The sequence below is a fragment of the Lissotriton vulgaris genome, chromosome 3_1 (assembly GCF_964263255.1).
Source record: "Lissotriton vulgaris chromosome 3_1, aLisVul1.2, whole genome shotgun sequence".
Lineage (NCBI taxonomy): Eukaryota > Metazoa > Chordata > Amphibia > Caudata > Salamandridae > Lissotriton > Lissotriton vulgaris.
In genome coordinates, this window is record NC_141689.1 from 152,408,160 (window position 1) to 152,435,642 (window position 27,483).

General features: G+C 43.6%; 1 protein-coding gene across 3 annotated transcripts in view; it reads right to left on the reverse strand.

The window, feature by feature from the left end:
• Positions 1–27,483, reverse strand: part of LOC147726133 (phospholipid-transporting ATPase ID-like) — a 795,656-nt gene that overhangs the window by 207,982 nt on the left and 560,191 nt on the right. The window lies entirely within an intron of this gene.

The window sequence follows — 27,483 nt, forward strand, 5'->3', positions numbered from 1 at the left end:
TACAACTCATTCACCAACATAAACTAATCGATGCCTGGAGATTATGTAATCCAACTTTACGAGAGTATTCCTTGTTTTCCCCGCCGCATCACACTCAATCACGATTGGATTATTTTTTTGTTTCCCACCACCTCTCTCAATCTCTCATTTCTTCTGACATTGGATCTAGTTTAATTTCTGACCACGCGCCGGTTTCTATATCATTAGATGTTCTTTGTAAACCCAAGTCCACTAAGAAGTGGCGTTTTAACATTTCTCTCCTCCTTGATTCTGCTTTTCTTTCTTCTTTCACTTACTTTTTCCATGAGTTCTTCTTGTTAAATCAATCTGATGAGATTAAATTTTCGGTAGTATGGTACGCTTTTAAGGCTTCGGCTAGGGATTTTATAATTTGCTATGTCTCCCGTAAACGAAGGACAGCGCAGCAAACCACCAAAGATCTCTTTTCTAAAATTAAACGTTTAGAACACGCTTACTGTACTTCAAAATCCAAAGATTGCTTGAGTGAATTTATCGCCACCAAATTTCAGTTTAATACAGACTTCACAAGCAACGCTTCTAATTTTCTGCTAAAGTCTAGCGCCAAATTTTACGGTGGTCAAAATAGAGCTGGGAAACTACTGGCCAATTATTTAAAAGCTAAACAGAACCGAGTCAATATAGACTCCATACACTGTCGGGATGGTTCACTTAAGCATAAGGATAATGACATCCTGCAGGAATGTCATCATTTTTACGAGTCACTCTATTCCTCTGAACCGAACGCTTCCGATGACTCTATTTCTCAGTTCCTTTCTAAGATTCGTTCTCCTTTTGTTTCGCCCCCAGATCTTTCTCCATTGGAAACGGATATCACGCAATTAGAGCTCTCTCGTGCGCCAAAAACTTTGAAACATGGGAAGGCCCCGGGTCCCGAAGGTTTCACAGTTGAATTCTTTTCTTACTTTTCCAAATTGCTTATTCCCAAATTGCATTCTCTAATCTCTACCTTTCTTGCTTCCGGTTCCGCCTCGGGTACCTTTTCTGATGCTCTTATTTGTATACTTCCCAAGCCAGGTAAGGATCTACAGTATTGTAAAAATTATCGTCCAATATCTTTGGTCAATATTGATTATAAACAAAATTCTAAAACTTTGGCACTGCGTTTGGAGTCTTACTTACCTGAGCTTCTAGGCAAGGAACAGTCAGGTTTTGTTAAAGGCAGATTCCTTGCGGATAACACTAGATTGTTTTTCGATATCCTCTCTAAAACTTCTCATTCTTCTCTTTCTCTCGCAGACATTGCTCTAGATGCTGAGAAATCTTTTGATATGGTTGAATGGCTGTATCTTTTCCGGACTCTGAAATGGTTTGGCTTTGGGCCAAAAATATCCACATTGATTTCACTCTTATATTCTCACCCAAGGGCTGCCATATCGGCAAATGGCGGCTTATCCTCTTATTTCTCTCTTAATAGAGGGGTTAGACAAGGTTGTCCTCTCTCCCCTTTCTTGTTTGATCTTGCCCTAGTGCCTTTCCTCTTAAGAATTCGCAGAACAATGATATTCATGGATTCGCCTTCCAACAAACCAACATTAAGATGGCTGCTTACGCAGATGACGTCTTGCTGTTCTTGTCCCAACCAAGTTCCTCCCTTCCTGCATTCCTAACTGAGGTGGACTCCTTCGCTCATTTATCCGGATATAAATTAAATAGGGACAAATGTGAGATTCTACATCTTACGAAATTTACTCTTAAAAATCATTTCTCTGCTTCGGGTTTTACGTGGAATACTGAGTCTATTAAATACTTAGGTCTTAATTTCACGGCTTCTCTTAAGAGCACGGTTGTTAGATGTCTAGATGATTGTATTCAAAAATTAAGTGCCCCTACCTCCAAATGGCATCCCCTTTATCTGTCCTGGTGGGGGAGATTGGATACGATCAAGATGATGCTTTCGCCTATCGTCCTATTTACCATATCTAATATCCCGTTTTCTATTCCCTCAAAATACTTTAAGAAAATTAACTCTATTCTCTCTACCTTTTTATGGGGTCACAAAAAGTCTTGCATGTCTTTGATCAACTTGATGCGTCCTAAGACAGAAGGTGGGGTAAACTTTCCTAACTTTCCTCTATACCATAAATCTTTCCTGCTACATCAGGCGTCTAATGGATTTTGGATTCAAATTCCTCGTTTCCTCTTTGGTTGGACCTGGAGCGTTCTTTTATCGCACCTTTCTCTTTTGCAGAATATCTAATGTTTACTCGCAAACCACAATTTATCTCTACCCCTATTCTCAGGCATACGTCCAAAATTCTTCCAAGTTTGCCTATTCCATCTTTTTTCGAGCAACCTATTTGGCATAACATGTCTATCCTAATTAATAATAGACCAATTTTTTGGAAGACATGGAGGGCTCGAGGTTTCATATGGGTTCATAAATTATATTCTCACGGTCAACCCCTTTCCTTTTCATCAGCTGTCCTTCAATTTTCCTTCTTCCTTTCGCGCTAAATATGCCTTATTACTTACTGCACTTCAGGATGCTCATGCTACATACCTTGCTTCTCCCTTTTCTGTTTATCCAGAACCTTCTAGCGGGCCTGTATTATATTCTTTACTTCTCAAAAAATCCAGAGCTTCCCAAATGTATGCGTCCTTTTTCATTTCCTCTCCCTCCCGCATTAAGACTAGACGGAGGAGAGATGGGAGGAAGATTTGCATGTCTCTTGGCCTATCAACTTATGGGAAAAAATATGGCTGAAGCTACGCACGTCCTCTAGGGCTGCTAACTCGACTCAGACATTGTATTTTATTTATAATCGCCTATTACTTTCACCACTCAGCAAACTGTTTCCAGATTCCTCTGACTTATGCTGGTCCTGTTCTATACCACATGCGGACCTTTTTCACATGCTTTTCGACTGTCCCCTAGTTCGCATTTTTTGAGTGCAGGTATGGTCTCAGATAAATAAAATTTTCTCTTCCACTCATCCCTTTTCTGTTTCTCACATTTTCTTGGGAAGTGTCTCTCCTATTTGGAGTCAGTGTCCATTGCACACAAACATAATTGATTTACTGCTAGCAGTTGCTTTTCAACAAATCACCAAAAACTGGAAAGACTTCACCAAAATATCGTATCAGGCTTGGTGGTATGCGGTCTGTTACAATCACAGATTAGACACGACTTTTGTTTACCCATTGACCCTAGTGACAAAGAGAAAGGAATTGTGGTATCCAGTTACATCCCTGTTCAACGAAAGTGCTAAACGCTCTTTGCCACTATCCCCCTTGCAGCAAGAAGTACCCAAACCTCCATGAATGCCTCTTCATGGTTCCATATAGTTCCATATGATGTGTGTTTCATTTTCTATCTTTGTTTTTATTCACATTGTATATTCCATTTTCAGTCATGTATACAGTTCATTGCCTAACTTAAGTTGTTTTTTCCTCATTTTCCCTTTTTTATGGAAATTCTACTCAATTTATGGTGCTTGTTGTTATTGAGATTATTATTCTTTTTCTTTTCTTTTATTTTCTCGTTTTTTTTTCTTTTTCGTTCTTTTTATCATCTCAGTGATTGATCTTATGTAACGTCTCTATTGATTGACTGTGCTTATTTTATTTGCACTTACTTTAATAAAATCTGTTTTGAACTTACAAAAAAAATGTGTATTATACCACGTCTACATATTTTATTTTATGTTACGCATTCTATTTCCTTGCTTTTGGTTTTTTAAATTGCCTGAAATGAGGGAATTCACTATAGTGGTCTCCTATATATTTTAAATTCAATTCGAGTACTTAGATTAAAATATAGGAGACATTTAGTTGCCCACTAATAACTTCCTTCATGATGGATTTATAAACATTTCAAAGCCCACCGGCTCCCGAATGAGTTAGGGGCAGCTCTGCTCCATTCCCTTTTCAATGTTGACGATTTCAGTAACAACCAGCCAGTTATGAGACATTGTATGGTGGGCACTTCAGTCTGCACCTTGGCAAACCCTTTTTCAATATTGATCATCCAAAGCTTTGATCGAAAGCCTGATCTATTGACACCACTGCCAGTGGAAGCCCTCGAGTAGGTATGCCTACTGAGGCAGTCACACACACATTCATGCACATGCTACACACATTCATGCACATGCTTGGGAAGTGTGGCATACTGGTCTTTGGATCCAATATCAGATATCAATCATGGTTGCCAATACTTGCAGTAATATGTCTGTGAATCATAGATTCTTAAATATCCATGCCTCTAAGACGATTTTAGGAGTCTTCAAAAGCCTACTGAAGTTGGCACATCTTCTTTGTCTTAATGTAGATTGGTGTAAGAGCTTCACCTGTTTGAAATAAATCATTGTCCAGGCCGTCTGGGCCCAGCAGTCTCCCACTGGCAGATTGATAATCCCCTCTCACATGATCGGAAGTTATCTCTTTCTCTAGTTCCTCACATTCAATATCACTGAGTTTGCCAAGGTTATATTATCCAATATCCACATGACTTGGAACAGACTCATCCATAATCCTTTAAAGGTGTGTATATGCTGAAGAATTGCCGATGCCTTCAAGGCCCAAAGGCCTTTGGGCTCCTCTCATGTCCTACTTGTTATCAACAGCTGCTAATGTCACATCAGATGAAGGGGGGTCGGAAGAGTGAAGTCTAAATGTAAAACAAATTGTAAAACTTTCTTGCATAACTGTCTGTTACTGAATAATATGATTGATTAATGTCCTTCGATAACATCATTGGGGATTGTTGACACGTTGTAATATGTGACGTGTTGTATGTCGAAATGAATAAACAAAATAAAACAAAAAAAGGTGTGTGTAATACCCAACAAACAAGGACGCGATTCGAAGCTGTGCGGGCCCACCTTAGTATGTTTCTCTCCCCTTCCCTCATGTTCACCGCTCAGTACAAGTCTTTGAACCCTTTCACCTGTTTTAACTACAGTACGACATCCAAGTGTCTCCTTCACATTCCTGTCATGTGTATCCTTAGCCGCAGTGTGATAGTCAGATGCATAGTGTCTGTGACATTCCAGTCCATATGTTCATCAAAACATTCTGTGATATTCTTTCCTTAGGGGTCTTACATGCACAGAAATCATCTACACATTCTATTGTTACAGCCCCTAAATCCTCCAGGAAAAAGATAAGGGTGCAGCCAGAAGGCTTCCTGTCACAAACAGAGGAAGCCTGTGTAATATACCCTGTGTAATATACCCTGGGACCTATGAGGACACTTCCTGTCACAGACAGAGGAAGCCTGTGTAATATACCCTGGGACATATGAGGGCACTTACTGTCACATACAGAGGAAGCCTGTGTAATATACCCTGGGACATATGAGGACACTTCCTGTCACATACAGAGGAAGCCTGTGTAATATATCCTGGGACCTATGAGGACACTTCCTGTCACATACAGAGGAAGCCTGTGTAATATACCCTGGGACATATGAGGACACTTCCTGTCACATACAGAGGAAGCCTGTGTAATATACCCTGGGACCTATGAGGACACTTCCTGTCACATACATAGGAAGCCTGTGTAATATACCCTGGGATCTATGATGGCACTTGCTGTCACATACAGAGGAAGCCTGTGTAATATACCCTGGGACACATGAGGACACTTCCTGTCATATACAGAGGAAGCCTGTGTAATATACCCTGGGACCTATGAGGACACTTCCTGTCACATACAGAGGAAGCCTGTGTAATATACTCAGGGACCTATGAGCACACTTCCCGTCTCAACCTCTCCCTGTGCATTGGATAGTCCAGCCAGTAATCCCACTGTGCCCTCTGATAGGCCCTGGGTATGGCCTATTTGCATGCATGCAACTCCAGCAGAGATCCATGCTTGGAGTCCCGTCTTCTAAGCTATAGGATGACACACAAAACTCTGTAAAAGGTATCCTGTTTCTTCTGAAGCAAGGACCAATTTAGGGCATTCCCCCACTATCATCTGTATTTTTGTAGGTATCTGAAGTGAGCCGTTAATCGTGCGGATATCTATCTGGTCCAATACATTATTTTCCATCTTGATTGATCAGTAGCAGTTGAAATATCCTGCCTAAAGGATGCAGACGGAAATATACCCCTGTCTTGAGTTCCTGACTGCATATGAAACTGGTATCCTGACTTGTTATTTGTGGCCTGTCCTGTGGTCGGGAGGGTGCACCAAGCATGCCCTCATAGGAGGCACACGTCTACTGTCCATGCCCTGGGTGAGTCACATAAAGAGGTGGCAGCAGCGTACCACGTTTATGTCAATCACTATTATGACCAGACATTTTTTCCTGTGTCAAAGCAGAGTGTTTTCTACTGACATCTCTTGTTTAAGGTTTTGCTTTGCTCTGACATTCTGTGTGCATGTCAAGTGCGTGCATTTGCAGTGGGTGTTTAGCAAATGTGTGACTGTAGGAATCTGTGTGTAGTGAGAGTCTCAGTACTTGGACCATTGGGATCCGTTTTTGATGCCCTTGGTTTAGGCTGGCACAAGATGGTGAATTCAGCTTCCTTGGACAGTGGAAAAGTATTGCTGCATTCCTGTGGCTGGATGGTGGAGACTCAGACGCTTAAGTGAACAATGATGAACATAGGGACAGTGAGGTCCTAGGCAGCAGAGTTCACTTAAATACTTAGGGGAGAGCACGTCTTACAAGATATGTTAGCCCAAGTGATTCCCAGTAAGGGAAGATTGAAGAATTAAAGAATAACTAGTAGGCAAATTCATCTCTGCTTGATGGCCTTTTTTAACCCATGAATGGACTGAATGTGGACATTCTTATGACCATCACCTTGAGCATATCATGTTTTGGATTTAGTGAATACAGGATGCAGTATTGATGATTATTAGGTTGTGCTGTCCCCTATTTGTTTAAATTAACATTGATTCATTTCAGGGGTTCCTTTGGCCCTCGTACCTCATGGAGTTAGCACCCTTGGGTAAAGGATTCCATCAACAGACCAGTGCAGTGAGACAGGACTGTTGCTGCCAATTCTATTTGTTATCCTAGTTAGCAAAGGGGTGCTGATTTGTTCTTTCTGAGCATTGCTGTTTGGTAGATGGTAGGGGCGAGGGGTTGGGCTGCAGCATCTGTCATCTAAAATGAGAAAGTTTCTAGACAGGACCTGCCTCTTTGTCTGTCCCGATTACTGCCTCTGAAAGGCTGATTACACCCGGTGCCAAGATCTCACCCCTCAATGTGCCTTATTTTGTATACTTCTGCCTGGAGCCAGTATAATTTATACCTTCTTTAGAGCCATTTCCTGTGCAAGGGCTGGGTCGCAAAACAGCCTGAAAATGACATTTGACAGTTAATAATAATCCCAAACGGGTTCTGAAACCTTAGGCAATAGACCTACATCCCTGTCAGTAAAATTAGTACAAGCATTTGCAACGCAATAGGTTTCATATTTGCGAGACTCAGAGCTATTGCCATTGTAAATGACAAAGTGTTTTACCTATTTCTTTTGGTTTGCAGTGTAGTGACATATGTGGTGCAGAGTGGAATTATGTGGGTTGCATTGGAATTGTTAGTTGTGGAATTGTGTGGGTTGGAATTGTGTGATGTGGAGTGTATTTGTGTAGTGGAATTATGTGTCATGGTGAATAGATAGGGGTGAGAGCTATACAGAATAGATACAAAGGAAGCTAGAGGGGGATAGATTGTTTGTGCAGGAAGTGACGGATGAACTGGAGACAGAGGAGCAGAAAGAGGGAGTGAGAAAGAGCCATGAAGTACATTACCCTGGGTACTGTGCAGGCCAAGGATTGAAGAGCTATACAAGGAGGAGAAAATTGGGAAATGGGATTACCAGAAAGCTAGCTGGACATTTTCCTTCCCATAATAAAGAAAAAGAAAATCTGTTAGCTTTGCCAAAGCATATTTATTTTGATACCTAACTATGTTTGGTGCTGGCTATTCAGCCAAAGGCACTAGCGAGGAGCTGAAATTCTATGCTCTCTTGCCTTCCCCTTTCCAACTTCCTGTGCTTTTGACTTCTTGGACATATGGTGATGTTTAAAACACGCTGACACAATATTTCACTTCTTTAGGGTTGTCCCTTCGAGCTTTAAAACCGAAAATAACTTTCGGCAGAATGCATAGTCTTGCCGTGGCAACAAAAACAGCAAAGATGATGTTGCATTTTCCTAGGGATGTTTATCCTCCATGGTGATGTTTTATGAAAACATGAATTTCATTACAAGACCAGAGGCTACATTATGCACAAACCTTTAATGCAGATCCCAAGCAGCCACATCACAATACAAAAGTTCCAATTAGAACATAGGCAACAGCAAAGTGCCATTAAACAACAGAGATAGCCTCTTTTAAATGCGGCTCCCGAGCAGATAAGTTGACTTTTCATCTCTCTTCATTTTATTTGTATTTGTGCTATTTTCTGAACTATTTCTCCACAGGGTGTGCTATTGGTATGTGGTTTTGCTATTGGTATGTGGTTTTACCCCTCCACCCCCTCACACCCCTTTCCTCACCAATCTCCAATTTATGGAGATTTACTCTTTCATTTCCCTTTGTCGAATCTTTTTTGCAATGTGATTTCATGTTCACCCTTGTGCTTCCCTTCGTGGGGAACGATTTTTGTGTTTGGCTTTTGCTACCCTTTGTGGAGAAACAATCCTACGTGAGCTTGCTAGACTGTTAGACTGGTTTCGAGCTGGGCTCTTCCCTGACGCCCGCGATTACACTTAATGCGTTAGGCGCCCACTTAAAAATGCCGGCCGGATGGTTAAAATAGACGGCAAGCTGCAAAACAATGTGAAACTTTCTGAGACACTCGACGCTTACATGAGCGCTGTCGGGTTTTGTTACATGGCTTCTCCATGCTTATTTGTGCGGATTAGGCGATATTGATGATATTGTCTGGATTTTACTCACTTTTCATCGGGACCCGGTCCTTCTGTGACCGCGTTGTGTTGTTTTGAGGAATGAACCTTAGCGAGGGCAACACAGCGTTTTCTGGTTGCTAAGGTTCTTCCGACCTCTAGCTGCCTGTATGCCGATCTTAACGAGGCTGGTTTCCATAGCGACCCTGTGTGCTCGAGCACGGCGCTAGGCGATTACCGGCAGTTTATACTTGGCTCTTGTGGTTTTGTGATATTTTCCTCGATTTTAGTTGCGTTTCTACTTAGTTTATTCCCCCTCCCCCAAAAAAAGGAGCTTATTTATAAAAGTTAATTTGACTCCTCCTTTCTATTGACCTGGCATTATAATGTCTAGCAGCGAATCAGATGAAGCCTCTGCCCCTACAGCCAATTTGGAAAGTGATTCCGTCAAGAAAATGCTCCATACGGAGATGAAATCTTGTATGTTGGAGAGTGTCTCTCATTTTATGTCTGTGAAACGCCCAAATGATAGTACCAGACAACCTCTAGACTATGAGGGTGATTTAGGAGGTAAGAGACTGAAAAAGACCAAACACAGTGGTGCGAGCATGGGAGGACTTGGCACCTCAAGAAATCAAGGAGGTCTGAGCACCTCATGGTCTGATGGCAGTCTTCGCACCTCAAAATGTATGGGTGTCCTTGGTGGCACGAAAGATAATGGTGTCCTAAGCGACACACAAGTTGGAAATTCTCATCACAGCAATGACATTGACGACTCAGATAATTTGGAGTTTATTGATGAATAAGTCCTCGACCTCAACGATGATGATCAGGATTTCAGATATTCGTTTGAGGATGTTCCATCTTCCTCAAAGGACGTGATCCTTAACCCACTGGGTGAGGAAATGCTCTCAGCCCAAAACGTTAAACATCCGCGGAGTTCGGAATGGACCCCACAGGATCACGTTGCTAAATTTGTTAGGAAATGGATTAGAAACCCTTTAGAAAGGGGAACTCGCAACGTGTTGAGAGCAGAATGCTCTAGGCCGAGCATTGGGGATAGGTCTTGCTACACCCCAAATCTGGACCCTGACTTGATTAAGTTCCTTTTTAAATTAGGACACGACCCTAGAAAAGGGGTGGAGAAGTCTTTCAAAGGGTGCCAGGATCGCCTCCTTGATGTCCTTGGTCCGTTCACTAGAATCCTGGATTCGGCCGAAGAGAGCCATATGGAAGGTACTCACCTTGATACGGAGATGATAAGGGGATGTAGTCAAAGGGCGATTATCCTTTTGGGGAACGCCAATGCTAGCATCAACGCCAAGAGGACCAGAGTGGTTCTTACTCGCATCAACCCCAAACTCAGCGATCTCGCTGATAAAGAGCCCTCCAAGAACCAAAAAGGCCTCCTATTTGGCGAAGACCTGATAAAGTCATTGGGAAAGTATGTTTCGAGATTTACTGCCCTCGACAGAGCCCAGCAAAACATGCGCAAGGTGTTCAATACTGGAAACAACCTTTTTGGAAGGGCCGGAGGACGAGGCCAACCTTCCGGCCGATTCTCCCAAAGGGGCCAATTATAGAGGACGCGGAGCAGGCAGAGGCTACCAAGAGTACGCAAACCCCCAGTTCTACCCTCAAAGGGGTAGGGGATAACGTGGCAGGGGATTCAGATCCCGCGGAACGAACAATCAAAGCAATCCCTCAGGTGAGTGTTCCCCATCTACCTCCTTCTTCTACCTCTTTAAAAGTGGGCGGGAGGTTGAAATACTTCCTGAAAAATTGAAAATCCATTACTCAGGACAGTTGGGTACTAAACACTGTGAAAGGCTTCACGAACCAGCCCAGAACTCTTTTCCAAAGGGTATTCCACTGTCCCTGGAACAACAGAGTATAATAGAAGAGGAAATCTCTTCTATGATTCAAAAGGGCGCAATTTTAGAGGTGCCTATGGAACTCATAGGATTCATGAGCAATCTTTTTTGGGACGAAAAGAAAGACAAGGGTTGGAGGCCAGTTATACATCTTCGGCAGCACAACAGATTCATTACATACAGGCACTTCAAAATGGAAGGAATTCACCTTCTCAGGGATCTGCTCCTAGAAGGAGACTGGCTGGTCAAGCTAGACCTCAAGGACGCGTATTTTACCATTCCCATGGCGAAGATTCATCAACGCTTCCTCCAGTTTCTCTGGAGTGGTCGATTGTACCAGTTTCAGGCTCTTCCATTGGGTCTCTCTTCCGCACTCTGGTGCTTCACCAAGGTTATGAGAGCCGTTGTCTCTTTCCTAAGGTCAAGGGGCATTCGTCTAATCATCTGTCTGGATGATATTCTCATTATGGCCCAAGACAAAGCTCATTTGATCCAAGATCTAGACTTTACGATGAAACTCATAGAGAGCCTGGGTTTTATCATAAACAAAGAAAAATCGTGTTTAATCCCCTCAAAATCGATAGAATTTCTAGGCTTCACGGTCGACACTACCCGTTGTCTCCTGCTTCTTCCTTCGAAGAAAATCTCGAAAATAAAGAAACAGATAAAAGATGCTCTAAGCCGACAGAGCCTCTCCCTCAGGGATTTGACCAGGCTCTTAGGTCTCCTTTCGTCTTCAATACAGGCCATATTTCCAGGGCCACTCAATTATCGGGCTCTGCAGAGGAACAAAGCGAGAGCTTTAAGGTCCGGACTCTGGTACGGGGACCATATTTCTCTGGACCCAGACTCACGTTCAGAGTTGATTTGGTGGCTGAACAACCTGGAAGCATGGAATGGGAAGGCAATTTTTGGCTCATCCCCGGAATTCGTGCTAGAATTAAATGCCAGCCTGCACAACTGGGGTGCCTGTCTCCTGGGTCAGAACACTGGAGGACTTTGGTCTCCGGAAGAATCTCTCCACCACATAAACAATCTGGAATTGACCGCCGGACTATATGCACTTATGAGCCTCAGAAATTCCCTTCAAGGGAGGTCTGTCCTTTTAAAGATGGACAACATGTCGGCAGTAGCTTACATCAACCGGCTTGGGGGCACCAGATCTGCAGACCTCTCGGACCTGGCGAAGAAACTCTGGATGTTTTGCTTGGAACACAAGATTGCTCTGAAAGCGGAAAGTCTTCTGGGAGCAGCAAACTCCTCCACGGACTGGAACTCGAGATTCCTTGTAGATTTCAGCGATCCTTCTGTCTTCAAGACCCTGAACCAGATCTGGGGTCCTCTGGAGGTGGATCTCTTTGCGAGCAGGCTCACCTCCCAACTTCGGAATTATTTCAGCTGGATGCCCGACCCGAGTGCTCTGTCGTTCAACTCCTTCCTTCAACCCTGGAAAGATATCCGAGGTCATGCTTTCCCCCCTTTCACAATAATTTAGAGAGTGCTTCAGAAGATGAGACGAGATCAGTGTCTCCTCCTCTTGATAACTCCCTTCTGGCCCTCCCAGGCATGGTTTCCCATGGTTTTGGAGTTGACTTGCAGTGTTCCCTTCCTGGTCCCTTCACTGGACGATCTTCTCACAAATTCGGACGGACGTATACATCCTCTAGTCCTCGACCGAAGTTTATCCCTTCTTGCCTGGAGGGTGTCAGGAGATCTAACAAAATCTTGGGCCTTTCGGAAACGGCTTCAACCCTCCTATGGGAGTCTTGGGCACCGGGCACCCATTACAGATATAACAGAATCTGGAGGCTTTGGGTACGTTGGTGCATGGAAAGGGACCTGGATCCCTTGGAGGCCCCTGTTGTTGATGTGACAAATTTCCTGGTTGAACAATTTGAGAGGGGACTTAGTTACAGGTCCATCAACTGCTTTAGATCTGCAATTTCTGCGGGGCATTCTCTTGTTAATGGTAAGACCATTGGGAAGAATGTCATAATTTGTAGAGTTATGAAGAATATCCGTCTTAAAAGACCTCCTAGAGCCAAGTATGATACTCTTTGGGATGTTAATTTGATTCTTCGTCTTTTTAATAATTGGCCTTCTAATTCTCTTCTCAACAGGAAAAATCTTTCGATTAAACTGGCTAGTTAGTGTGCCTAGTTTCTTGCAGAAGGTCTTCGGATATCCGAGCTCTTGATTTTACCTATCGTTCTTATAATGTATTTGGTGTCAAATTTGATATCCATAGGAGGACTAAGACTATGTCTGACTCCATTTTTTATCCGCGCTTTGACCTTCATCCCAAACTCTGCGTTGTTGAGTGCATGAAGGAATATGATCTTAGAATGTCTGGTCTACGTCCCGTTGGTGTTAATCAATTACTTATCTCCTTTGTTAAGCCACATAAAGGAATTAATTCCTCTTCTATCGCTAGATGGATTAAATCCGCGATGAACCTGGCTGGGGTTGACTTGACTAATTTTCAGGCTCACTCCCTTAGGGGTGCTATGGCTAGCAAATCACTTTGGTCCGGAGGTAAGTTGGACGACATCTTGAAAGCTGCTGACTGGTCTAATGCCAGTACCTTCGCTCGTCACTATTGTAAACCCATCCAACATATGTCTGATGCTGTTTTAAGTAGCTTCCAACATGCATAATGTAGCCTCCGGTCTTGTAATGAAATTGCGATTCTCATATTAACATGACTAGAGAATCTGGATTTCATTAAAGACATGGAGGCTGACATTATCCCTCCCTCCCACCTCAAGGGGCATTCAAATGGTATTTGTACAGTGTACAATTTATTGTAATGCGTTACAATCTTTGTATTATCTTTGCAATCCTTACTGTATTTTTAGATTTGTGTTTTTATGACATGTTTGGATTTGTATTCATATTTATTGGATTTCAAGACTAATTTCCTTATCTTTTTCAGATAATCCCTGAATTTGACAGTGCTTATAGCATCTCATTCTCCAGTGCGTCCTGCGTGGATCTTTTCCTTCTCCATTCAAGTTACCAAGTTTGCTTTCCTGGACGTCTCAAGCCTTTTATGAACTTTATATTCTTCTTTGTCCTCATTAAAAAGAGGCTATCTCTTGTTGTTTCATGGCACTTTGCTGTTGCCTATGTTCTAATTGGAACCTTTGCATTGTGATGCGGCTGCTTGGGATCTGCATTAAAGGTTTATGCATAATGTCAGCCTCTGAGTCTTTAATGAAATCCAGATTTTCTAGTCATGTTAATATGCAAATCGCAATTTCCCAAGCGCTTTAAAAACTTTAAATCAAGTTGTGTCCGTTTATTATGTGCATGCAGTATACCAAGAAGCGTTGACAAAGCCTACAGGTTTGCATTTTGTGGTGGGTGTGCACTGATGACACACAACATCCAGGCCTTAGATCACACAAATGTCCAGCGAGCAATACAGACATTCATACTAATACTGCACACACAGAGAAACACTGCTGCAGGGCATGCAAGCAAACAGACCACAGCACAGACACTTGCAGGAAGGCCCACGGGCACTCATGTACACAGCCACCCATGGGAGAAGTAGCCACCTGCAGACACCGACATACTGGTAGTTCGAGAAGGCACACATAGACATACAAAATCCCATAAAACGCACATGCAGCTGGCATAACAGCATGTGTACATAAGACAGCCAGGGCTCAAGGGGGGTGGACTAATAGATGCAGGCTTCATGTGCATTTAGGGCTAGATGTAGGTAAAATAGATTTACCGATTTTTAATTACCGAATTTTACCGATTCGGTAATTAAAAATCGGTAAATCTAAGCTGTGGACATGTAGGTATTCCAGATGTGCTGGAATACCGAATCGGAAGAATTCGGTATTTACCGATTCGGGAAATACCGAATCGGTAATGGCCATTCATTCCTATGGGCTTTGAACCCCATAGGAATGAATGGGCATTACCGAATCGGTATTTACCGAATCGGTAAATACCGATTTTCACAAGGGTGCAAGGGGTGTCACTTTGACACCCTCTGGCACCCCCACAACAGGCTTGAGTGCCATGTGGCAGGCATACATGCCCTAAGGGCAGGTCTGCCTGTCACATTGCATAGGTGTGCATGCAACATGTGCATGCACACCGGAATCGGTATTTTACTATCAAATTGGATTTGATGGTAAAATACCGATTCTGTAAGGCCTCTGGGACTCAGAAGAGTCCCGCCTACATCTAGGAGCCTCAGATTCAGTAAATTTACAGAATTTTTAATTTACCGATTCGGTAAAATTACTGAATCGGTAATTTTACCGAATCGGTAAAAAAATGTCCCCTACATACCTGTCACCCATTTACTGATCGGTAACGGCCAATATCGGCCGTTACCGATCGGTAAATGGCCTGAAACGGCCACCTACATCTGGCCCTTAGTCTTCTGCATAATGCACAGCACAGAAAAAGATGGCTAAAACCATGGACAATAAATACCCACTGAATCCTTGATCTCTGTCTGACGTGGTGACATACGTCAGTCTCCATGCCCCTGCAGTAGACAACATTTTTTTTTTTTTTAAAAAGTAGTACAACACGGAGAAAAAAATCTGTTCATGCCATGATAGGGACAAAGTAGTGAGTAACAGATCTGAGAAGACACCAAGGATCGTAGAGTGATGGAACGCATTTGTTTACTGATACTTCTCAAACTAGATAGCACATTGTGGAATGGGAGTTACAAGACTGGGTATAACCGCTGGAATTCGTCACCAAAAAACGTGTGACGAATGTATATGACAGCCTTCCAGCAAGAGCGGTATTAGAAAAAGTGTAACTAAAAATTGGAAATAATGCCTAGTGAAGAAAGTAACAGTGCTAAAAGTACATTCCCAAACAGAAAGCAGCCTTTCTTGGCAGTGGCCCAGCTGGCTGGTGGTGTTTCAATTTGCAGCCTGTCGCGCTCTTCCTTCTCCTGCGAATGGTTTCTACAAAACAGTGTGACAACCCCCACTTGCCAAGAGCCCGCTTGCTTCCAGCCACATATACCCAGAGAGGTCGGAATTGGTGAGGAGACCGCAAACGGCCGGCTGGAAAAGTTGCAAGCGATCTCCAGCTTAGAACTCCAGGCAGCTGAGAACACGCACAACGCATGTCTTAGTTGAGCAAGCAGCGCATTTTGTAAACATCATACATGGCCGTCATGGGTAATAAAAAAAATGAGGCCTGGAGTTGGGCAAGGCGCACATTTTGCCAAATAAATCTGTGCGGCCACCACTGGCTGCAAGCTCCATGAAAGTGAAAACTGAGGCACTGTTACTAGCAGCATCAGGGAAAAAAAGATGAAAAGAAAGGCGTGCGGCCGCTATAGCTAAAGTGTGCTGCGCTGCCCAAAAAGAAAGCAAGGTGCGCAGCAGCTATAGTTAGGGGCATGCTGCGCTGTCCCAAAAATGTAATAATTTACATAAAAAGGTTCAAGTTGGGCGAGTGGCACATTTTGTAAATATCACACGTGGCCACCATTACTAAAAAAATATAAAGGCAGGCACCGTGCTGAAACCTATAGTGCTGCGCCCAGAGGCAGGCCGGCGATAAGAAGCAGACAGCCAGCAGAGAGTTGAAAAGTGGGCACTGTTGCAGGAAAGCATGTCGTGCTTGCAATAGGAGAAAATAATTTAAGAAAATAGTGCTTACGGACTGTTAACAAAACATACCAAGTAATAACATAACTAAAAGGGCCCGTTCACTTCGGAGGTCACAAAATTAGAAAAGGCTTTACCAAGGAGTTACTACTAAGAGTATTCACGAATCAAACGCAACTATTTACAAAAGACAGTAACAGGAGCCAATTGAAAAGATGGATGGAAAATGGGCAGAGCTTCAAGACCATACCTGAATACAGCATGCCTCGAAGAGACAGCGCAAGCGCTGCCTAGGGCAAGACGTAACAGAATGTCTCGTAGAGACAGTGCTAGCGCTGCCTAGGCGAGACCTAATTATCGAGGGTCCCAAGCCCCCCCACATGGTTCCAGTTTCAACTTCTTCATAATCAAGGAAAAGAGTGGTCCGCAGAATACTCAAATGACTTATCCTGCCCAGCAGTCCTTAGCTTAAGAGAGACGCCACATCCACAAATCCATCACTGCAGGAGCAGGCCCCCTGAACATGGCTGCGTGTGCCACCGGATTAGCACCTCCATCAAGCTGTGATCAGAACAAGAGGCTGAGCATACAGAGAGATCTGCTGCAAGAACTAATGACTTGAGTGTACTTGAGTTATCAAAAGGCATTGAACTTATTTACACATCTCGCCAGTGGGGTAATCTAGGGTGAACTGTATCTGTGCCTAATCAATGTATATGCCAATACCATGCCACTATAGACTTTATCGAAACTACAGTAGCAGAATGAGGGCAATAAAAGGGGAGTAACATCTCACTGAGGATCACAGATAAGATTGCTACCCTATACCCAGGGCCACTGAAATTGAGTAAATTATTCAGTACAGTAAGAAAAGGCAAATTATGCGGCATAATGTGGCACATTATGGGATCGTATTACTTCATTATTTTGACAATTTTAAACTTGTTAACAGTGTCTGGGCATTAGTTGCACCTCTTTAGTACCAGTTTAAACCAAAATATGGGAAAAAGCAACAGAAAGCTGACCAGTCAACCTTTGCATAGTGCCTTTTACTGTGCAGCAACAATTGTCACTGAGTTTTTAGTAACATTTTAACCGTATGAGCTAGAAACTAAATTTTAGTTTTGTTAAAATCTGAAGATTATACAGCAGAAAAAGGGGTATGTAGCAAATGCGGAAAATCTATAATAATGCAACAATCGCCATGGCCACACAATCACATCATTCCAGTGACCTTGCCAATACCTGAAACCTCTATTGAACTGTGTAGTATATCATTTTGCTGTGAGATAAAAGACCTTTCTTTCAACTGGAAGATAAGCACTTGCTGGTCAATACGTTATACGTCTACTAGTGGACTGGTGGATTCTGAAGTCGTGCCCCTCACACTTCTTCCTTATGTGGCTCAGTATTCTTTGTCTTGCTTGTGGCCCCTTAACGGAATCTGACAGTGTTCCTGGGAAGCAGAGCATTGCATTAGTTCCCAAAGGAGGCAATGCCACATGGAAGGACCGTGTCCTAAGGACTCAGGACCGTCGATTTTTTATTGTCCCTTGAGTGCTAAGAGTGAGTATGGAGGAGTAAGTATCCCTAAGATGCTGTGAAGAGCGCTGGTATCACAGCACACAGGGCTTGGATGCAGTGTGGTGCTGGGTTTTAGTGGCGTAACAAAACTTGCGGGGGAACCCCTGCAAGATACCTGGAGGAGCCCGCTCTGGATTTAATACAGAGCTGTCAGGCCAGAGAACTGTGCTGAGGGGGCCTCCTGCAGCTCACCCTACGGGAGCTGCGGGGGCCTGTGTTACGCCACTGCTGGGTTTACTATCCTTAGAGTTCAGCGCAATATGATTGTTGGGTCCTTACAATATTTACTGTGCATGAATTATGCTGACAGCTAGAGCTATGCCTCTCACAGACAGACCTAAATGAAAGTCATTTTGTTATTCATGTAGTAGTCAGACAGTAGCTAAAGCTCTCCATGGGCAGATCTATGAATCATGCAACACAGCCTCCCTGATGTGTGCAAAAAATATAAAATTAAAAAACAAACTTAAAAGAAAAAAAAAGTGTCCTGTAATAAATAAGACTGTCCACAGTTCCTTGTTTGAAGAAGTAGAGGTTTATTCTTCAAGAAGTTCACCCACAAATATCGTGTGTTCTCAGCCCGAAGTCTACTCAGCAACTGCAGTCACTGAGAGACCCACGAGCCCAGAACACACACATGTATTCAAAGATATACAATAACACACGAGCTCAACATGGCTCAACACGAGTCAGTAATAATCACGAGCTCAGCTCACACGAGCTCACGAGCTCCCACGAGCTCATCTAAATACCAATACAACTACTACATCACCTTCCCCCTTATCAGAAAATACCAAAACAAAAAGAAAAGGAACAGGAAAAACAAAAAACAAAAATACCCCCCTTAATATCTAACAAAATCATCAAATCTAACAGGGACTTTTAAAACCCTACCATTTCTACTCAAAGTGGTAGAAGTAGAAGGTTGAATGGGAGAAGCAGAATGCGGGGTGGAGAAATCTGAGGCATCAGAGACAGCAGAGTTCACATTACGCCCACCAGAATTAGGTAACCAGTGAGACCAGCCACAGTTATGTTCGACCCCACTGACCTTATGCCTATTAACCACCAACGCTTGACTTTCAGACATCTTTACCAGTTGTCTGACATTCCACCAACCCTTCTCACCCAAGAAAACGGCCCCTTTGCCTGTTTTGATCACTTGAACAGGTTTAGAAAAAACAGAATTCCCTTTCAAAACCCTAAATGGTTTTTTAATCATTACCCAATCCCCAACCACCAAACCTTGAGTCATCGGGGACCTTTTTCCATCAAAATTATTTTTCATAACCTCTTGTTTCCGTCTAACCACTTCCATTAATTTTCCAACATCACTCTTCACTCCTTTATCTGAACATTTATTGTCCAACCACGAAGGAAATAGAGATGAATGAACCTTCCTGCCCCTAAGTAACTCAAATGGAGTAACACCAGTAGTACAATGCAGGACGTGTTATAATTCCAAACTTTCTCCTCAACAAAAGTTCCTACCTCCAAACCTGAAGCCACAGCCGTTTGAATACCCTCCTTCATTATTTTACTACCCCGCTCCACCAAACCATTAGAAGCCGGGGAATAGAGCGCCACCCTAACATGTTTAACATCCTGAGACTTTAAAAACAAACACATTTTCTCTGAAACAAAATGGGTTCCATTGTCCGTCACCAAAAATTTTGGAGACCCCTACAACCTGAAAAGTTTCTTCAAAAACAAGATTGTGTTATCCGAATTAGGAGCATCCACAAATTTAAAATACATCCATTTTGAGAAGTAATCTACCGCCAAAATCAGGAACTTCATACTATCTGGCAAAATACTGTAAGGCACGGAGAAATCTAAACCAACTTTCTCCCAAGCAGCATCAGGGAACACAGTGGGATGTAACGGTACACTAGACAACTTCCAGTGCTTGTCCGACAGTAAACTCTCTTCACAATTATCCACAACAGATCTCACTTGTGCATCCAAGCCAGGCCACCAGTAATGCGACTTAATCCTCAAACATGTCTTAGAAACACCAAGGTGACCCATATGAGCCAACCTGATAATTTCCTTTCTTAACTCAGCAGGCGGGACAATCTTGTCCCCGCGTAGCAGAACATTACCATTTACCGACAATTCTTCTGCCACCTGAGACATAGACCTCAAATCACCAGACAAGTTTCTCCCATCTGGCCAACTCCCAGATGCAAATTCCAAAGCCTTGGACAATGTCACATCCTTTTTACTTGCATTCAGCCAAGCATCTTCCGAAATTGACAGCTTAGGATCATCAGAAACATCCACCCAGGTTACACATTCCACATCATCATCCAACAAATTATCAATTGCATCCTTCTCCAAAGACATCCTAGAAAGACAATCCGCCCTGAAATTTCTGCCTCCAGGAATATGTCTCAACACCAAATTGTACTCCTGAAGCTTTGACACAAGTCTAGTCAACCTTGAGGTAATTGGAATTTTTATGGTCAATTGTGTCCCCTAACGTAGACCCCAACGGCTCCATGTACGTGCTTCAAGTACATGTAATTTCCCTCCACAACCAGCTATGAAGACGCAAATACATTTGCGTCCAACGTTAACAAGTCCTCTTTCAGATCCACCATGAATGGATCGATAATTCAGTTCCTAAGTATGCCGTGCCACCGTTTTTACATGGTGCACTTTCACGTTTTCCTGGCTCTGGCGAGCTAGGCCCTGATTTCTGCCATCGAGCCCTTCCTGCCTTCTGCCTCAGAAAGCTACAGCCTGGATCTGCATCCGTGACCCTTGCCTTACTCCCTGCGTGGCGAGCGGTGCCCGGCTCGGCCTGCTTGCCTGCCAAGACAATTCAGCCTTCAAGTTATCTGCTCCGCTCCTCGAAAATACATTCCTGTCTAGTGATTTAGGTAAACATCTCCCCAGCTGCAGAGCAAAGGGACCGGCCTTTTCTGTCTCTGTGCAAGTAATTCATTGCTCCAGTTACCATGGTAGGCCCATGCCCCTCGCATTACACGTAGACACATATGCACGCACTAGCAGTCAGTATAGAATAGCCTTTACCCGAAAGACCTTTCCTTCTAGATAAAACAGTTCCTCAAACACAAGATATCAGATATGATTGGGTTTAGATTGTTCTGACACTCCAGACTTCTGTCTCCCCTTTTGGTGCTAAATGTCAAGTCCCCTTCACCCTCCAGTTCCACGTCAATCACACGTCATGTTGCCTGCGCGCGCATCCAGCCATATATTTCTGCTGACACTGCAGGATTCCTTTATGACTCCACCCACTTGTGACACTTTCATGTGACGTCTCTAGCACACACCTCCGTGTACGCCCTCGTGCACGCCTTCTGTTACGCACATGTGTTCTTATCTCGTTTCTTCCAGCTGTTACGCCTTCTGTATCCATCACCATTGTATGCATTTACTATATATAATGTGCACTGTTAATAAAGCATTGTCTTTCCCTTCCTGAACCCTCGTGGTGATAGAACATGATACCATGGTTCGAACCATTCCATTACATGGAATAAAACCCTTATAAACTCAGCCTCCACGGACTCTGCCTCTCATTTTTGATTGAGCTATTTTATTGAACTTATACCGCATAGAAATTCAGTATACGGTAAATTTATTTACCACATAATTTGGCGCCCGAATAGGGACCCCTCCCCCACCTTACACGCCGGCGATGCGTTGCAGGCCTTGCCCCCTGCCACAGCCGTGACGGACAATTACGCGTACCCGCAGGATTTCCTGTATCTCCCTCAGGCCTACGGAGGTGACAGAGACTGCGATCGACATCCAGACGAGGCGGTGAGGAGTGCGGAGGATCCCGACCAGAGCCCAGCCGAGAGAGCAAGGTCCGAGGTGTCTAGAGGCCCACCAGTTCCGAAGTACCTACGTCACGTGTCGAGTCGAGTCCAGTCCGGTCCAGTCGAGTTTCTGAGGCCTTCCGTTCCGTGCTTCCCGGTGAGTACCGTTGCTGGGGACGCATCTAGACGGGTGCATTAATTTGTATCCGGTCAAGACGGGTTTGGGTACACAGACCCGGTCTGCACTGTTTTAGCAGTGTATCTGTACTGTTTAGCAGTATATCTAGTACCTGATTATCTAGTTATTGTTGTTCGTTTTCGAAATGTTTAAATGTGTTTTAATGTCGTGGTATGAGTGATTGTTTGATCTTCATTCCGGTGTTTATTGTATTAGTTGTGTCCAAGTTCGAGTAAGTATCAAGTATCAAGTATCGAGTTACAGGATGCCTCTATTTTCGAAATTACGTCAGATAGGAACTAGAAAAGGGATACTTGAGGAAGCTGTTCCCATCCCACCCAGGGACACTCCCGGTTATTTTATGTACCACAAGCACGGCTTAGATGCCGTATTATATCTCGACTTGTGGGTGGATTACACTAAGGACTTAGCAGAGAATCAGAAATGGCCCGCTACAGGGACATGGGATGCCGAGTGCATCATGAGAGTAGAAGAAGCGTTGTGGAAAAAGAAAGCCAGACAGTCGCAGAAAGATGCCATTGAATTATGGCGTAAAGAAGCACACAGACGGACAGAGAAAGCACTTAGAAAAGCAGAGAAAAGTAGAGAGGATTCTGAAAAAGCCAAAGAAAAAGAGCTACTAGAAGAAGGAGAACGAGTTAGAATGGAACAACACGACAGACAGAGTAATGCCATTTTGACAGGATTGTATCCAGTCCTGGCCGAGGGCCTGCCCAAGGCGACCCCGGAAACACCGAAAAAACTGCCCCCTCCATTGGTCCCGACTAAATTACGTCACAAGACCGCAGCAGACATTTTTATTTCGTCCTACTTGGATGATGTAGCTCCCGCATATGCTATGCTAATGTACCTGCCCGTGTACCACCTGCTGACGGTAACCCGCCCCCTGATCATCCGCCCCCCAGGTCTGCTTCCTGCACCCGCTCCCGTTGTTCCCCCTGGTACTCAACAACTGCATCCATCTAATCCTTTTGGGACTGGCACGGTCCAGGTTTCAACCCAGTTACAGCAGGTACCGACCCTACAGCCAGGTTATGCTCAAGCCTCCGCTTCAGGAGGTGCTACAGGAGGTTATCAAACACCCCCACCGTTACACCGAGTGACAATGAGAGAGTTAGCAAAGGCTCGGACACCTAAAGGTGCACCGGCCGAACAGCTTAGAAGAGAACTTACAGATTGCAGATATGACCCAGTGCCTGGTACAACAGGACCCATGTTGTTAGCGTCCCTACGTTTGAGACGTGTTACAGATTATTTGATGTTACTACCAGACATGCCAGAACATCTAGACAAATTGTATTATTTTATTAGAACAGGAGAAGGACCGGAGTGTGTTGCTGAAGCCATGTCACGTCAGAAAGTTGAGAACAAAGGTTTAATAATGCGATTTATGGTTAATTGTTTAATAAGAGAACAAGATCAGGCAGGTTTTCCACAAAGTGAGATGAATAGACTGATTAGATGGAGCCAGAATATTGCGGATGGTAAACATGAGAAGGAGAACAGTGTACATACTATGGTTAGAAAGATCCATAAAGAAATAATAGAAATACATGCCCAGCGAGCACCTGAAGAACAACTTGAATTAGACGATCCAACTTCCTCGCAAGAGGAGGATGATACAGAGGATCTAGCAGAAACCTCGCAACAGTCAGACAAACAGATGATAGGATATGTAGGCAGAGAGAAACTCCCTAGACCGCATTCTTTTGATAGGCCCTTCGACAGACCCATTAGCAAACAAGAAATGTTTGAAAACAAGAAACGTTACCTCTGTCCGATACCAGAGCGATGTACCCTTGAACATGTGTTCCAAATGACAGACAAAGTACTAAAAGAAAGGGTGGGTTATCAAGAACTCAATACCCTACGTGATCAGGAACTAGCTCGGTCCGCAGTACAGTGGGCCGGAGATGACAGCATATATAAAGATGATTCGGTAGTGCAAACATTTTTAAGTCTTATTCCAGAAGAACAGCGATTAGCTGGTATATACATGACACAACACCTCATTATACAGTATGAAAATAGAGCATCTGACCCAGGTCCGTTATATAACTTACTGCAGGACTTACTCCTGAGAAGATGGAGAGGTCTAGGTACTGAACTAATTGAAACGATTCTAGAACGCCACAAATATAGAACCTTCTTGGCTCCACATATTGTTTCTGTTCCACCCCCAGTCAGGAAACCATTCCACTTTGACTTTGACAAACAGAATCCTTTACGAGAAGTACATCCAGTCAGGAATGCTGATGATACACTTACACGTGTGTATGTATACACGCCCATCACTAAAATGGAATTATTGGAAATGAAGAAAATAGTGCCCAGTCATGATAAAGACCCTGCAGGTTTTCATCGCGAAATAAAAGACATGTTACTCATGGGAGATTATACCTATCCCGACATTATGAAAATATTGAAAGTATTATTGCCTGCCGGTATTTATGAGAAACTCAAAGAAAAAGAATGGGAGGTGGGATACCAAAAGATAGATTGGGCTGCATTAGAAAATGAAGAAACGACTCGAACCCCAGGTTTGGGTCTTGGGGATAAAACTAAAGCATTACCAGGATTGTTAGTACAGGTTTTGCCACGTTTGTTAGCAACTAAAAAGGAGGACTGGGATGCAATCTCAGCCTGCAAACAGAAACCCGATGAAGACACTAGTGATTTTTATTCCCGATTTGAGAAATGTTTTATTATTAATAGTGGCCTGAAAGCAAGCAGCGAGTCATACCCACACCTTTTTGTATCCAAATTAGTCGAGAATTCACTGCCCCAGGTTAAGAATCGTGTATTGAAAGTCGAGAGCACATGGCAAGCTAATTCGCCTTCACAAATGTTACAGATGTTACAGTACCACCAGAACAGAATCAGGGAAGAACATGATCACGAACAGAGACGTATGAAAGACACAAAAATGAAAATGCTAGTTGCTCAGTCAGTTCCAACAGACGGTCATAAAAAGGGCACGACACAACCACAGTCAAATAATTCAACAGCTCCTGTTAAAGGGACATGCAACTATTGTAAACAGATTGTACAGTTTTAAAACACAACATAGCCACAGGTAAAACTAAAGAGAGACCGCGTCCTCCTAGACAGGACCAGGTCCAACAACATGTTCCACAGAATATACAGCCTATGCCTATTCAGGCTGCACAACAGACCGTAGCGGTATCACAGCCACAGCCCATTGCCGCAACACAACATACAACACAACAGATGTACCAGTATGCACAGACCGACTATCCCGATTATCAACGATACACATGAAACAGCCTAGAGAGGGAGGTTGGCTTGCCTCTTATTGAGGTTCCTGTAGATCAAGATGGTCCTTATGTACATAGTCAGGTATTAGGGAAAGATAGAAAGTTTTTGATTGACACAGGGGCAAGCAGGACAACAATCAGTCACGACGAGGTTCCAGGGGCACCCCTCTCAGGCTCACAGAATGTTTCCCTTGGATTTTCAGGAAAGCCTATTGTTAATGAAGTATCAAAACCTGTCCCCCTTGCAGTTGGTCCATTGTCCCGCACTACAGATTTACTGCTCACGAAATCATGTCCAGAAAACTTACTTGGAATTAAGACTCTGAAAGCTCTAGGAGCTGTAATTTGTTGTTCTCCGGAAGGAGTAAAATTGTTTTTGCGTGACTTTAAGGGTCACTACGTGTTGAGAGATATTGATCCCAGATTACAGAATGTTCCTGCACATTTATGGGCACAAGGCCCCACTGATGTAGGTTGTATGCACATTACTCCATATCGTGTCACAATCAAACCAGGAGTAGTACTACCACGCATTCGACAATACAAGTTACCACCAGATGCTGTAGTGGCTTTACTGAAAATCATTGACGAGCTCATTACACAAGGAGTGGTTGTAGAAACCGACTCCAATCTATGTAATTCCCCTATCATTCCAATTCTTAAACGTACAGATCCAAATGCACCTCCAGTTTATCGATTAGTTATTGATTTACGAGAATTGAATAAATGCATTGTACCACAATATCCCGTGGTCCCAGACATTTCGTCCTTATTGACTGCTATTGATTCCGAAGCGACGTTCTTCACTGTAATAGATCTCAAGAACGCCTTCTTTAGTGTTCCTATTGACCCGGAGAGCCAATATCTCTTCGGATTCTGTTTAAATGGCCGAAGCTTCAAATTTGCACGCGCACCTCAAGGATTCACAGAAAGCCCCAGCATCTATAGCCAAGCATTGAAAAGACAACTTGACAGTATCCACATGCCTGACAACACTGCCCTACTCCAGTACGTCGATGATCTATTGATCACCGCCCGTAGTGAACCCGAGTGTGAACAGGCGTCACTGACAGTTTTGCATTTCCTGGCGGACAAGGGACACAAAGTGTCTCCTTCGAAGCTACAATTCTGTGTTCAGCAAGTGGTGTACCTTGGGCACTTGCTGTCCAAGAGGGGGAGACAGCTGACACCTGACCGTATCCAGTTAATTGTAAACATGTCACAACCCAAGACACAAAAGGAGGTACGGGCCTTTATAGGCCTCACTTCTTACTGTAGACAATGGATCCCTCAGTACGCATTTCTAGCCAAGCCACTTATACAGTTGACAACCCAGGAGGCAGCGGCATCGACTGTCCTCCCTTGGACTCAGGAACATACACAAGCCTTTGACGAATTAAAGAAAGCCTTATGCCAAGCACCAGTGTTAGCAACACCATGTTACAACAAGCCTTTTACACTTTTTGTCACAGAACGCGAAGGTACTGCATTGTCAGTACTCACTCAGGATCAAGCAGGTTCACACAAACCGTGTGCTTATTTTTCTAGTACATTGGACCCAGTAGCCCAGGCTCTGCCTGCGTGCTTGAAATCAGTTGCAGCAACAGCTCTAGCGATCAGACAAAGTGATTCCATAGTATTAGGACATCAATTGACAGTACAAGTTCCACATTCCGTGGAAGTCCTTTTGAACAGAACACAGACTCAGCACTTGACTATAGCACGACTGACAGGTTATGAATTGACATTGTTTCAGCCACACATAGAAATCAGACGTTGCAATACATTGAATCCTGCTACACTTTTACCATTAAGTGAAACAGACCCTTTGGCACATGATTGTGTCGAAGTTATTACCATTACGACTAAACCGAGACAAGATTTAACAGACACCGTATTACCAGATCCAGACCTGACACTTTATGTGGATGGTTCATGTATGAGAACGAGTACAGGAGAGTTAGTGGCCGCCTACGCAGTCACGACAGAAACTGAAGTCATAGAAACACATCGCATTGACACACTGTCAGCCCAAGCGGCAGAGCTCATTGCTCTGACACAAGCCTGTATACAAGCAAAGAACAAGAGAGTTAATATATACACGGATTCACGATATGCATTCGGAGTCGTACACGATTTCGGTGTACTCTGGCGAGAAAGAGGTTTTTTAACCTCTCACGGAGCCAAGATCCAGCACGGTCCCCTCATTCAAGCTCTGTTAGACGCAATACATTTGCCTACAGCGATATCCATCATGAAGTGCAAAGCACATACGAAAGTCACAGATACCAT